This window comes from Chiloscyllium punctatum, chromosome 3, assembly GCF_047496795.1.
Source record: "Chiloscyllium punctatum isolate Juve2018m chromosome 3, sChiPun1.3, whole genome shotgun sequence".
Taxonomy (NCBI): domain Eukaryota; kingdom Metazoa; phylum Chordata; class Chondrichthyes; order Orectolobiformes; family Hemiscylliidae; genus Chiloscyllium; species Chiloscyllium punctatum.
Genome location: NC_092741.1, coordinates 118,837,044 through 118,853,072, shown reverse-complemented (window position 1 = coordinate 118,853,072; position 16,029 = coordinate 118,837,044). Strand labels below are relative to the sequence as shown.

At 43.8% G+C, this 16,029-nt stretch overlaps 1 long non-coding RNA gene across 1 annotated transcript; it reads right to left on the bottom strand.

Annotated features, from left to right (window-relative positions):
* Positions 1-1,561: 1,561 nt before the first annotated feature.
* On the bottom strand, positions 1,562-14,885 carry LOC140464312 (uncharacterized). Its single transcript, XR_011954904.1, has 3 exons — positions 14,611-14,885; positions 11,017-11,137; positions 1,562-6,660 (listed from the first exon to the last, which is right to left on the bottom strand). It is a non-coding gene; the product is annotated as an uncharacterized lncRNA (long non-coding RNA).
* Positions 14,886-16,029: the final 1,144 nt, after the last annotated feature.

Genomic DNA, 16,029 nt, shown 5'->3' with positions numbered 1-16,029 from the left:
TTGCTGAGTTACAGCTGTGTTTCACCAAAAACCGTCAGAACCTCTTTCAACCACTTCCTTTCTTGCACAAAATAGTTGTGTCACAAAGCTCCTCTTAGACAGAGAGAAACATGTAATGTTTGCTTTTGCAAGCTGAGAGAGAGAGAGATGGTGACAGAAAAGGCTATTTTCCCCTTCACATTTCTCATGGTGCCATTGAAATTGAGTCACTTATAGTTCCAGATTGCACTCTAAGTTTTTATATGCCTTATATATTAGCTCGGTTTGCCAGCAAGGCCACAATACACACATACATGCACATATGTATATACACACACACACACACACACACTCACACACACATACACACACACACACATACTCACACACACACACACACATACACACACACATACTCACACACGCACACACACATACTCACACACACACATACACGCACACACGCATACACACACACATACACACACACATACTCACACATACACACACACGCGCACATACACACACATACACAGACTCACATGCACACACGCATACACACACACATACTCACACACACATACACATATACTCGCATACACACACATACATGCACACACATACACACACATACATACACACACACTCACACACACTCACACACATACTCACACACACATACTCACACACACATACACACATACACGCACACATACTCACAAACACACACACACACATAGACACATACTCACACACACACATACACACTCACACACACTCACGCACATACACACACACACTCACACACATACATACACGCACACATACTCACAAACACACACATACACACACATTCAGATATACACACACACATACTCTCACACCAACACCCACATACACACACACATACTCACACATACGCACGCATACACACACACATACACACACATACACATACACACACATACACACACACACAAACACAAACACACACACATACAAACACACATATACACACAAACACACACACATAGACACATACACACACACATACATACACACTCACATACACGCACACACATACTCATAAACACACGCATACTCACACACACATACACTCAGACATACACACATACACGCACATACACACACGCACACACACATACTCACACACACGCACACACACACAAACACACATATACACACACACGCATACACACACACAAACACACACACATATATACACACACACAAAATTAAAGAATTAGGCTGCATTATAAATAAAAATCCCACACCAGATGGTTTAAATAATAATCTGTATTTGAGTTTGTCAGTGGTAAATGGCATAGGGCATCTGAACAGGAGTTACATAATCAACTATTTAGAACATAGATCATATTTGCCAGAATTTATATGGCAAAGTTTGAATAATCTACTCTTGAGAGGCACACAGTCATGATTTTTCTGTTTGTTTTATTTCGTATAAAATCTGGAGCAATGATGCAGATACTAACTTTCCACGCCAGCCTAATTTTAAAATTCTCATCATCAAATCCCTCCCCAGCCTCATTACCCCTCACGATCTCAGGTGCTTCTCCACTCCCAGCCTCTTACTCTACTCTGAATTTAATTGGTGGGCCATTATCTGCTAAGTTTTGAGCAGCCTAGCCCCTCAAGTTGTATAATCCCCTTCCTTTAAATGGTCTGCTGAAAACTCCCCTTTTAGACAGGTTACTGCTTTAGGTGAGGCTTGAACTCACAACCATATAAGAGAGAAGGAAGAGGGTCAACCACTGAGCCATGGTTGACACTGACCAACATTACACTCACGACCTGCCCACAACTCAAAAGTGGCACGTTAGGGTAACGTGCACTGGGGGGGGGGGATAGTTTTATTCCTTATGTCATATGACACAGCGAGGGCTTTCATCATAAATAACTGAGTGCTGGGTAGCCCTAATTGGAAGATGAATGTTGATTGCAATGATGATTTGGAGATTGTGAGAACTACAGATACTGGAGTGTCAGAGTGGAGCTGGAAAAAATCACAGCAGGTCAAGCAGCATCAGAGGAGAAGGGAAGTCAACATTTCAGGTTGGAACCAATGCTGATTCTCAATGGTTTGGGTTATGCAGTGTTCCTGGATCACCCAGGGGTTAACCCCCCCCGCCCAGGATTGTCTGGTAAATTCTCGGAAGGACACTGTCACAAGCAAGTGCTCAGGAGTGGAATTACTGGCATCTTTAAAAAGGAGTGTTTTCCTTTTTTTGTTATCTTCCATTTATGATTGGTAATGGTATTAGAGATGGTTGGAAGAGTCAGGGACTGTGTCAGGTCGAGTGGGTTGTGCAATGAAATTTCCAGCAATACTTGTGACCAGATTTGCTGAACTCTGAATCATCGGGTCAGACAGCACTGAAACAGACCCATCAGGCAAATTGTCCACGCCAACCAGATGTTTTTGTGACTGAGTTATTTATTGTCACATATATCTAGAAAGATACAGCAATAAGTGTTTTGTAGCCACACAGTGTTAAATAGAGTTAATCTTCTGTACAAGGGGTCTTCAAACATGGCTTCAAGGTTTCTGCGAGGTGTCCCAGGTCTCCAGGAGTCCTCGCACTTCAGGCCTCCCATAACCAGGGGTGACAACTCCACCACAGCAGTCAAGTCCATTGGCCAGCAGTTGGTCCATATCCCTCTCGACCCTTCCTATTCATGTACCCATTCGGATGACTTTGAAATGCTATCATTGTACCAACCTCCACCACTTCCTCGTTCTATACATGCACCACCTTCTGTGTGAAATAGTTGCCCTTCAGGCCCTTTTTAAATTTCAACCCTCAAATCTATGCCCTCTAGTTTTGGAATTCCCCATCCGAGGAAAAAGACCTTGGCTATTCACCCTATCCATGCTCCTCACGATTTTGTAAATCCCTATAAGGTCACCCCTCAGCCCCCGATGCTCCAGGGAAAAACACTCAGCTTATTTACTCTCTCCATATAACACTCTCCAGTCCCAGCAACATCCTTGTAAATCTTCTCTTCATCCTCTCAAGTTTAATAATATCCTTTTTTCAGAAGGGCAACCAGAATTGTATGCAATATTCTGGCCTTTCCAATGTCCTCTACACCTGCAACATGACATTCCAACTCCTCTAATCAATGTTTTGACCAATGAAGGCAAGCGTACCAAGTGCCTTCTTCATCACCCTGTCTACCTACAACTCCACTTTCAAGGAACTATGCTCCTGCAGCAGATGACCGGTCTCAGTCAAAGTCTCTTTGCTGAATCTAAGCTACCGCACCCACCCCAACTCTATGATAAGGCTCTTCCTGTATGGTCCAGATGGTGTCTCTCTTGAGGGCTTTCCGTTAAATAGGGTGGGACAGGGTGCGGTTCCCTGTTAAGAGCCGTGAGTCTCTTTCTATCCCAGATCTCCTCTGCCTAGAGGGACAAACATTGGTCAGTATGCCTCTGTGTAATGGTCGATTCATTATCCAATCTGGGATGCTTCAGATCCATCCCTGCATTAAGTTCTTCAACACTCACTTCGAGTCACAGAGTAGTACAGCATGGAAACAGGCCCTTCAGCCCAAACTGATCCATGCTGACCATGGTGCCCACTCAGCGAGTTACTTCTCCAAGATGTGTCAGCAATGCTATCCACATTAAGTAGATATTCCACAGGATTTACAGTACCAAAATAAGCCATTCAGCCCAATTGGTCTAGACCAGTATTTATTCCCCACACCAGCTTCCTTGCGCTCACATTCATTTTATGCAAACAGCAGAATTTCTATTCCATTCTCCCTCATGTGTTTGTCTAAATATATCTTGGCAGTTTGCCTCACACACTTCATAACGTGAGTTCAACAATTCTGTCAAGCAAGGTCTACATTCTCACCACTGTCTGGTTAAAAAATGTTTCTCCTGAATCCCAGACTGGATTTATTGGTGACTCTCTAATATTTATCATCACTAGTTTTGGTCACCCCACAAGAAGAGGTATTTTCTTAATGTCCAGCCCGTCAAAACCCTTCATAATTTGAAAGAACTCCACCAATCATAGAATCCCTATAGTGTTGAGGAAGGTCATTCAGCCCATCAAGTCCACGTCAAACCTCTGAAGAACAACCCATACCTCTTCCCTATCCCTGTAACCCTGCATTTCCCATGGCTAATCCATCTAGCCTGCACACTAAAGGCAATTCAACCTGGCCAATCCACCTAACCTGCATATCTTTGGACAGTGGGAGGAAACCTGAGCATCCAAAGGAAACCCACACAGACAGAGGGTGGAACTGAACCTGGGTCCCGGGCATTGTGAAACAGCAGTGCTAGCTGCTGAGCCACTGTGTCCCCCCATCCCCCCACAGTCTGTTCAGCTATTCCCAAAAGTGTACATTTCACACAAATGAAGTGAATGTGTCTTAAACCCAAGAGCCTTTGCCCGTTTTCTTTCACTGAAGTTCATTCCTCATTCTGTTTGAAGACACTAGAAGCCCTCAGCTCAGCATTACCCTTGGGAGAATTGTCATTCCAGTACCATTATTTTCACATCTTAAAGAATCACCGAGTGGTTACATCACAGAAGGAGGCCCCTCATCCCATTGTCTCAGTGCTCGGACGTCCACCTTTATCACAAATCTGGCTCAAAGATAATCCAATGTCTCGATTATAACTTCAGGAGAGGATCTTTGCTGATAAAGGATGATATTTTCTAATTTCTTCCTATGATGCCTTTGTGTGGCTTATCCTTTTGAGGTTGCCGATCAGTGATTAACCAGGGCTGGTTTTGTCTTCCAGGAACTGAACTATTAATAGCTCATTTGGACTACATACAAGGCTTGGCAAAATAAGAACACTTCGATTTCACCTCGAGGGGATACCTAATTGGAGTGTCACCAAAATGAGGGATTTGTATTTGTAAGGGCCTTTCACAGAACTGAGGGCTGAGTTTTCAGTTGTCCATGGGGATGAGCTTGGACACAGGGTGTGTTTGCTCTGTCTGCTGACCCCTCTGTGACACGCTGTGACCGGCAAAGGGAGAGTTAATGGGCTGGAAAGGAGTTGAGTCAGATTTCAAAGATCCAAATGGGAAGAGCAAGCATTCTGGAGCATGTTAGTACATGCCTGTTGGGAACAAAGTGGGAAGCTGTTGATTATTTTATTCTTCAAAATCCTGAATCGAAAAGGGTTGAGGTGCTCATGTGATGACACACAGTCACCATCCCCTGAGCAGAGCACATTAAGTACCCGATGGTTAAATGATTCAGCACTTGATGGTGTTGTGAGGTTGCAGTTCCTTTCCTTTTCTGTTGGTTCCATCTTGCCCAACAGCAGCAGGCCCCATGATGACTTACCAGTTACACTCTGGAGGTATCTCCTGCCTACATGGAGTACTCAGTGCCACTAGCTTGAAACAAACCCTCCTCCAGCTCCATTGGGCCTTTGCATATATTTGCATATATGGTCTGCAAATCAACACCGGAAACTTTTCCAGTTCCTGAGCCTGGATTGAATATCCAAGCCCAGGCTGTCCCAAAGCACTTTCTTTGTTATTGTGGTGGTGGTCTTTGAGGAGGTTGGGTGCTTAAAAGAGGTTGCTGGTGGCTCAGGATTTTTTATGTTTCTTCAGCATTACTGTTTCTGCATTTAGTCTTACAGTGAGGTCTACACTACTACATCTCTCTTCACAGTCCCTTCACCATCTTGTGATGCTCCACATCATGCACTGACATAGCTTACTATTTACAGATTCAACTTTACTCGACATCTTCCAGCCAATGAGGGACCTTTTACAGAGCAGTTACTGTTGTGCACCATCTAACTTTACATACAGCAAGATTCCACAAGCAGCTAAATCACCAAATTAATAATCTATTTTAAAGAGACTGAGGGACAAATATGGGCCTGGATCCTGGGGAGAAATTAGATTAGAGTGGTGCTGGAAAAGCACAGCAGATTTCTGATGAAGGGCTTTTGCCCAAAACGTCGATTTTCCTGCTCCTCGGATGCTGCCTGACCTGCTGTGCTTTTCCAGCACCATTCTAATCTAGACTCTGGCTTCCAGCATCTGCAATCCTCGTTTTTTCCTCGGGAGAGTTCCCCCAATTTTCTTCAAAGTTTTGGAATGTGATTTTCTGCCTCTATCTAAGCCAGACAGGACCTATTAGCAGCTAAACAATGGCACCTTTGACAGTGTAGCACTCCCAGTGCTGTGCTGGCCTTCTGAGCCTTCATTATGTATTCAAATCTCTGGAGAGGGATTTGAACTGATGACTTTTTAACTCAAGAGGTTAAGGTGCAGTGTTCTGAGCCATGACTGTATCTCCAGTGGAATAGAGTTGAAATGCTTGCTTCAAGGAGAGTCTCACCTCCCCTCACACCCTGCCTCCAGTTTCAGGTTAGACTCTGATTGTAAATCTGCATTGCGCTGATGCTACAGCTACGGCCTGTGAATGCTCAAACAGTTATCACGTGCTTTCAATCAATGAAGTGCACCCTGCCATTTCATATTGGTCTCTAGAACCATAGTCTCATTGTCAAACCTGGTCCTGCTGATTTATAATGGAAAGGGTTGCAGCATCTTTCAACCACATTCTTCCTTCAGGGTGCGAACACTTTTCCGAGTTCCAACTGAACGATGTCCTTCTGTGACCACTTGATCGATTTAACTGTGAGAGGGAGAAAAAGCGCTCACGTCACTCTTTCTCTGAGAACCCCCAGTCTTAGCACAAACTCATTTAAGTCAATATTTTGGGAAGCACTGTTCACTATTCGGGAGAGCTTGCTGTGCACAAATTGTCTGCTATGTTTCCTACATTAGAACAGTAATAAACAGATATCAAAAAGTACTTTTTTGGATGCAAAATACTTTGGAATATTCTGAGGTCATGCAAAATACAAATACAAGATCTTTCTTTGTCTTTATTTATCCTCTCAGCACCTGCTCATTGTTTTTAAATCTATGTCCCGATGACCTTCTGAAATCCAGGAGGAAAAAAGGTCTTTTATATTTGGAGCTTTTCTTCCAAGTTATAGCCGTTCACTCTCGAGATCATTGCACAACAATAACTTGCATTTATAGAGCAGCGCGGATGCGGTGAAATCTCCCAGAATTGTAAACAAGCCCCAAAATAAAACACTGGGCCTCACGAGGAGACATGCAGACAGGAATTAGGGAAAGGAGGGATGAGAGACAGACAGGTTTGAGCAGGGAATCTGAGAGAGTAATTCGCAATGTGAATACTTATCCCGTGCTAGGATTGCATGACAACTCCCCAGTGCCTTTTGTCCAAATTCATCGTTAATTTTGAATTTGACTTGAATCACGGGCACATTGCAGCAGCGAGGGGAACTAGGAAATACAGGGCTGCCAATTTTCTTTCATGACTGCACTGCAGCCGCATAAAGCCCGCTGCTTTCGGTTTGTCTGCAGGGGACTGAGCTCAAGATGAGAGTGTGACTCAAGGGATAGGTGACTGTAAACTCACTGTCAAAGGAAACCTGGCCCTTACCCTAGAGTGCAGAAGGTTAAGCCGGTGATCTCATTGAAGTGTTGACGGTGATTAAAGGATTTGATTGGGTAACAGAAGAGGATCTATTTTTTGCTGGCGAGGGGATGCCCAGAACAAGGGGCAGACCATGAACAGTGGAATTTGACTGTAAAGGGGTTGATGCCAGGACATCTTCAACTCAGACAAAGAACGGTGGAGAACTGGAAAACTCTTTCTCCCTTCACACCTCCCGCCTCTACACCCCAACCCTCCTACAAAAGGTGGGGACCACATGAGAATGTCAGTGATAAGATTGAAAGGGTTTACTGTTCAGTGAGATATGTAACCGAGATGGGTAAACGAAGATAAAATGCAAAATCAGCCATGACCTCATTGCACAGTGAGCAGAGTGAACCGCCTGGTCTGTCCCTGGGTCGTGTGTTCCCATGTTTGAGGCTAAGATGAAGATTTGACTGGATTAGCCCTGGAATAGGGCAACCCCCCCACCCCCCAGAAACTGCTGGGCAAACTCAGCCGGTCTGGTAGCATCAGTGGAGAGAAAGCAGAGTTTCGGGTCCAGTCTGTGACTGAACCCGAGACTCTGATTTCTCTACACAGACGCTACCAGACCTGGTGAGTTTTTTTTTCCAGCAGCGTTTGTTTCTGATTTCCAGCATCTGCAGTTCTTTCGGTTTGGTTCGTATTAACCGTGGCCTTTGTTGCAACTTGATGAATAATCCACTCCGAGCAGAGCAGGTGACTCCAGTCTCGAATCTCAGTGGGCAAGAGGGGATGTGCGGATTGGTTCCCTTCCACCCATCATTCTCACCAGCGTTCAGATGGTCTCTGTGACCCAATTACTGGGACAACTCGCACACCCAGGTACTGGGCGTATTTTTATTTTTCTTGCAGTGACCCAGCTTGCTTGCTTGAGACTTGCCTGTAAAGGGTATGACCCTTGACTGGTTTGGATTGGAGGTGGCAGTCACAGGAGGTTAAATCTAGACGGGCATTAAGCATTACTCCAGTAATCGGCTGCAGAGAAGTGTCTGGCAGCCTGCCAGGTTGTAGAAATGGAACACACTTGCGTCACTGTCTCCTTGGTAACCCAAGTCTCCTCATAGAACCGTCCCCTCTGGTTATTTGTTTCATGTTTTGATGTCTGTGATTCACACCATTAATGTTGAATGGGATTTCCAGCTGGCTGCAGAGCCACGGGATTTGTTGAGTGGTTATCTGGGAAGTAGTCATTCTCAGAACAATATGCTCGTAGACAAAATACTGAGAAGCTGACAGCACCAGCTAAGGTCTTGTTCCTGCTTTAGAGTAAACAGGACCAGTGACGGCAACACACTGAAAATGTAGTGGTACATTAGTCCTTAAACAGCTGGGCTCTTAAATAGCACAAAGTCACACGTTGCTTGACAGGAATGGTATCAATTTGAGAAGAGATTTGGACCAAAATATTGACCAAAGAGGAGAGAGAGAGAGAATGAAGTAAATCTCCAGTAAAGAGCATTTGCAACTGGGGGAGGGGGGGAACCGTTCCCAGGGCACTGTGGCAAATTGAAGATGCACAAGAGGGTCTAATTGGAGTAACACAGAGATCTCAGAGGGTATTAGAGGCTGGAGGAGGGAGGGTTATAGGGGCTGGGAGAGGTTGCAGAGAGAGAGGGAGGGTTGTAGGGTCTGGAGGCAGTCATAGAGACTTGGAGGACAATAGGGGCTGGAAGAGGTTACTGAGAGAGGGAGAGCGTAGGGGCTGCAGGAGGTCACAGAGACAGAGAGGGTTGTAAGGACTGGAGGAGGTTACAGAGAAGGTGGGCTGTAGGGTATTTCAGAGAAAGGGAGTAAGGAGATACATTGTTAGCAATCACAGGACACCTATGAAGACGACAAAACAGTTAACATGCACAGGATATTGTTTCTGATATGCGCAGGGTCTCTTATTTGCTGGTGCTGCTATAATCTTGCCTGATGTTTGTCAGTGCTTGGAAACTGCAACAAGACCTGGGGATTTCCACTGACACAAAAATAACCTCTGACCACAAAGCCAACTTGTTTTCTGAATCTTTTGTTCAAAACGTTGAATTTAAAAATAAAAGTAATGTTGTGATAATAATTGTAGATCTGTGGGTGTTGCTGATGAGGCCAGTATTTAATGACTGTCTTTTAATAACCTGAGCAGCTGAGGTTGGATTCTCTTCTGGATTTGTTGATCGCATGAGATGACATTAGGATGGGAGGAGATTCGGATTAGATCTAGACAACAGATTGGACCTGTTGGAAGGAATGGCCTATTTCTGTGCTAAACATTACATCTACTTTACAACATGTGTGGTGAATTCCAGGATTTTGAGTCATTGCTGATGAATCATGACCTGGTTTTTGTTCTATCAAGAATGATCCTGATTTTATGGTCAGTGCTGAAAGTAAAGTCATTATGCTGACATTTGCCAGACTTTCTGCAAGGTTTATTAGAGCAGCTTCCGCTTCATTGAGATAATTTCCTGTGCAGCGTCCCCTAGGGGATCTGTGCACGTACAGCAGAGAACACATTGACCAATCAAACGGAAGAATCCTCACTGAGATACACAGAGTCCAAACCAGGAAATGTGAATTTTAATATGCACTGTAATTCATAGTGAAACCATGTGTTATTAGTGAATGAAAGCAAGATGGTATTTATAAGATAAGAGACAAAAGTAAAGAAATTCTCCAAACATCATTGACATCTGTGAGAATGAGAATCTACGCTGTTAAAAGCATACTTACAGTGCAGAGATTATTTCTTTGTGACCCCCACTTTATTGAAAAAGGAACAATTCACCTACATTTGAATAGACAAGCCCTAACATTTTCTGGTGGGTTTAGTGGATAAGTACATCAACTTTACATGTATTTCAGAGCTGAGTCTTTTTATGTGAGGGGTGCTGGCATCACAAGGTTTGTGTAGGAACAGAGTAAATTGGAGAGGAAATTTTCCAGGTCTGTGGAAATCTGTAATCTGTGGAAATGTGAAATGTTCTCCAACCATGCATTCTACCATACTGGTGACTGCTTTTAGCCTCACCATTATTCTCAATTAAAACAAAACTCTGGGCCAATATTTCAATATGCCAGCATGACTTTACTTTGAACTTCCAAACAGATAAGGATCTGAGCTCCTCGCCCTGTTTATGGTAAATAGAAATCTGTGTGGTAACAGCAAGGTTTTTGCAAACATTTAGTTTCACAACTCAAAAAAAAATCTTTTGGTATTTATTGCAAACACACTATTCAACAGCACAGTAACTGAACCCGAGCTATTTTTTTCCACGTCTGTTATCTCCTGACCGGTCTAGCCAATAGCACACAAGCAGGTACACAGAATGCAAGATGACCCACATGAGCAATCACCTTGGCAACAGACAATCCTCATTCATACTGGCTGAACATAGCACACACTACACGGAGGTGAGTATACACACTAAAAAGAAACTCTAAACGCAGAGAAAGCTGTCTCTCGGACAAATATGTGTTACATCACTGAACCTGCTCTTTAGATGAGACTTCTGCACTCTCCGGTGAATGTGACAGTCCTGAAACTTTATATTGGGGGAGAGCAGCAAGGCTTCGTTTAGAGTTCTCTTCACAGTTCTGACCATTTGTCCACCTGCAATCAATATCATTATAAGTGATGATTAGAAGTCTGCTTGTGGGATATTCCTGAGAGCATGGCGGCTTCCTCATTTCCCACATTCAAACCGTGACACACTTCCATAAAATACTTAAGATGATTACAAAATACTTGAAGGCATCGTATTGTGAAAGGCGCTATATCAATGCAAGTTATTGTTAGTGAAACACGGATGTTCTTCGATGTAATGTAACTTTCGGTAATCTCACTGCATTATTTCCCTGATCATGTTGTCGACTCTGACACAGTAAACAATAGTTTATCCCAGTCGCAGGATCTTATTGGAGATAAAGGGCTGGGATGAATGATTTATAATCTCTGGTCACATTAATGAGCTGTTTGGTGAAGGAGTCGGTGAGAAGGTTACATTGTGATTCCTGAGGAGCAGGGTTTAACCCCATTAATACCTTTGTGAAGGAGCAAGAGGTGATTCAGATTACATCAGACACTGTATTGTTTCCCTGAGGACCATCCTGCTATCCAGTTACTATAGTTACCAGCTATTGCTCATGTCCTGGTGAGTGTGTCATTCACATTTATTGGCCTACCTGTGTCTGCTTCTATCACATTACAGAAACAAGGACAAATGTGGCTTGTAATAATGTAACAAAGGTCAGGCATTCTCTGCACAGCCTATTGTTCCCTCAATTTCAGTTTGCCTCATCTGTGTTTTTCTTTAGTTCCACTGTCACCATTTATCCCACCGACAATTTGTTGTTTAGTTGAGTCCAGGTTTTCAATCTATACTGTATGGATTGCAAGTCTTCTGGGATTAACCTGGAATCCGCAAGAATCAGAATCTAATATCCAGGACACTGCTGCAACGGGAAAATAAACAAAAGAAGAAAGAGCAGCCTTGAAAATATGATCAAAATAGACTTTGAGAACCTTTGATTGAAATGTGTAAAGATATTAAAATACGGGGGGAAAGCTGGTTAACCTAACCATCAGTAATCATCCAGTCAGATTATGAAGCATCCAGTGGTTTTCAGATTGCTGTGGGACATCAAGGTGACACGATGTTGGACTTGGAGGGGGCTGGAGGCAGTCACTGAGTATGGTCAGACACTGGATGGTCTGTGGTGACACCTCCAGAAGTATCTACAGTCATGAGTTGGCAGCCTCCATCTCCGCCTCAAAATCTCAAAAGGCCACGGAAAATCGGAGCAGGAATAGGTCACTTCATCCCCATGAGCCTGGCCCCGCCATCCAATCAGACCACAGCTGCTCTCACTGCGGCCTGAACTCCACCTTCCTGCCTGACCCCCCACACTGTCATAACCCTTGACTCCCTGGTTCATCAGAAGCCCATCCAGCTCAGCCGTGAGTATCTGAAATGAGCCAGACCCCACTGCTCTTGGAGGAAGAGAATTCCCAAGATTGTTGACTCTCCAAAAGAAGTTGTTCCTCCTCTTCTGTCTCAAATTGGAAATCTTTTACTTTGAAACTGAGTTCTCTAATTCTAGATTCCTGTACATGGGGAAACTGAAAGAGACATCTAGGGGTCAAGCTCCCTCAGAATTTTTTATGTTTTAAACAAAATCACCTCTCATTCTTCAAAACTGGTCAATGTGTTATAAACCCAACCTGCAAAACCATTCATTATAAAACAACTGGGCTGAGGTTTGGGAATCTTGTATTCACCAAGCATAGAGCACAACTGTTTAGATTAGCTTAGATTCCCTACAGTGTGGAAACAGGCTCTTCAGCCCAACCAGTCCACACTGACCCTCTGAAGAGTAATCCACCCAGTCCCATTTCCCTCTGAATGATGCACCTAACACTATGGGGCACTTTAGCATGGCCAACTCATCTGACCTGCGCATCTTTGGGCTGTGGGAGGAAACTGGAGCACCCGGAGGAAACCCACACAGACACGGGGAGAACGTGTAAGCTCCACACAGGCAGTTGCCCGAGGCTGGAATTAAACCTGCGACCCTGTTACTGAGAGACAGCAGTGCTAACCACTGAGCCACCGTGCCTTCAATGTTTGTATTTTAATTTTTGGTGGGGGTGCAGTACTGGGCAATGCTGTACAACTGGAGGCGGTGATGTTAAATTTGTCTGTCTGTATGCCTGAATGATATTATTTGAAGAAGAGAAGTTTGCTGGTCATGGAGTCATACAGCCCTGAAACAGACCCTTCGGTCCAACCAGTCCATGCTACCAAAATCCCGAGGTAAACTAGTCACGCCTGTCTGCACTTGCCCCGTATCCCTTCAAACATTCCTTATTCATGAACTTAGTCAAATGCCTTTTAAAGATTGTAACCGTACCCGCATCTATCATTTCCTCTGGGAATTTATTCCACATGCGAACCACTGTGTAAAAAAAGTTGCCTCTCATGTCTTGTTTAAATCTTCCTCCTCCCACCTTGAAGATAATCCCCCCTAGTCTTTAAATACTGCACCCTAAGGAAAAGATACCTGCTATTGACCTTATCTACACCCCTCACGATTTTATAAACTTCAATAAGGTCACTCCTCAACCTCCTATGCTCCAGTGAAATAGGTCGCAGTCTATTCAGCCTCTCCTTATAACCTAGGGGAAAGTGAGGCCTACAGATGCTGGAGATCAGAGTCAAAAAGTGTGGTGCTGGAAACACACAGCAGGTCAGGCAGCATCCAAGGAGCAGGAGAATCAACGGTCCTGAGGAATTCCTGATGAAGGGCTTATGCCCGAAACGTCGATTCTCCTGCACCTTGGATGCTGCCTGACCTGCTGTGCTTTTCCAGCAACACACTTTTCAACCCTCGTTATAACCCTGAGACCCTTCATTTCTGGCACCATCCTGGTAAATCTTTTCTGAACCCTCCCCAGCTTACTAATATCTTCCCTATAACAGGATGACCAGAACTGCACACAGTACTCCAGAAGAGGCCTTAGCAAGGCCCTGCACAACCTCAAGATGATGTCTCAATTCCTAAACTCAATGGCCTGAGCAATGAAGTCGAGTGATAAATGCCTTCATAACCAGCCTGTCTACCTGTGATGTAAACTTCAGAGTTATGTACCTGAACCCCGAGGTCTCTCTGTTCTATAACATTCATTAATTGTACAAGTCCTGCCCTTGTTTGTTTTATCAAAATGCAATGCCGCACATTTATCCAAATTAAACTCCATCTGCCACTCCTCAGCCCGCTGACCCAGTTGATCAAGGTCTCTTTGTAACCTGTCCCTGAGCTAACAAGCCCTCCAAAGGGTAAGATTATGTGACAGTGAGATCAATGCCACTGTAAAATGCAGTGAACAGTGTTATGCATACGAAAGTCAAACCATTCAAGCTCTCACAGCATCACTTAAATTACTCAGAATTTCACAACGTACAAATTTGCCATGCAGACTGACCCGGCTCTACTGTGTAAATGTTTCACACAAGCATCTTAATCTAACCCATTCAGCAAATCACCCTCCCATTCCACCCCCAACGCCCCACGACTGCTTCCTACCTCTCATGTTTATCTCATTTCCTCTTCTGCTGTTTATCTGAACCATTTCATGTTGTAGAGGGTTTCACATTCGTAAATACGGTACGGCTAACAAGTGGAAACATTCTCTCTGTCCACCTTATCCGTAAAAGCTTTAAAAACCTCTCTTATTTGGGTTCGGTCTCAATCCCTATCAATGTGTTCAGTGCAAGTAACAGGAAGAAGTAGGGGTGCCCTTTCTCAACTTGCCTACTCTGGTGAGATCATTAAACTCCTCCTGGTGCTTTGACTGCCCCCAACAATGTCAGGATCAGAATCGTTCAGGTTTTGAACTTCTTTTCCTGTGCCTGTCCAATTAACCTAAGGCATGCCACTAAATCCTGCAATCACATGCTTCAGTTGCCAATATCTCAATGAAGAGAAGGGAAAGAAAGTGCTTGATTTATGTAACCACTTTCCATGGACAGGCTCTTTACAGACAATGTGGTAGTTTTCAAGTGCACTCACTGTTGTCATTTGGGACATGGGGAAGCCAATCTGAGCACAGAGTGAGCTGGCAAACTGAAATTGAGGGAACAATAGGCTGTGCAGAGAATGCCTGACCTTTGTTACATTATTACAAGCCACATTTGTCCTTGTTTCTGTAATGTGATAGAAGCAGACACAGGTAGGCCAATAAATGTGAATGACACACTCACCAGGACATGAGCAATAGCTGGTAACTATAGTAACTGGATAGCAGGATGGTCCTCAGGGAAACAATACAGTGTCTGATGTAATCTGAATCACCTCTTGCTCCTTCACAAAGGTATTAATGGGGTTAAATCCTGCTCCTCAGGAATCACAATGGAACCTTCTCACCGACTCCTTCACCAAACAGCTCATTAATGTGACCAGAGATTATAAATCATTCATCCCAGCCCTTTATCTCCAATAAGATCCTGCGACTGGGATAAATTATTGTTTACTGTGTCAGAGTCGACAACATGATCAGTGGATAAGCATCCACGATGGTGCTGTAAGATGACCAAGAGTTATATTACATTCAAGATCATCTGTGTTTTATTAACAATAACCTGCATTTATGTAGCACAGCTCTCAACTTGAGGAAGGCCCAAGTCCTTTTCAGCCAAAAAATGAATGTTTTGAAGTTTTCTCACTGTTGTATTATGAAGCTCCCATGAGCAACTCTGAGGTGATGATCAGATAATATGTTTTGGCAAAAGTATTTAAGCAATAAATATTGTCCAGGACACAGGGGAGAATGCTCCTGTTCTTCAAAAAAAAGGGTTTTAGGGAATTTTTTTTTTCTTTCTTGCCAGTTTGACGCCTCAATTGAAAGATAGCACACACAGCAGTGCAGTATACTCTAGGCTCAGCACTGAAAATACCTGTCTAAATATCGCAACGTGGAGTCAGATTTGAGTCCATACCATCTGA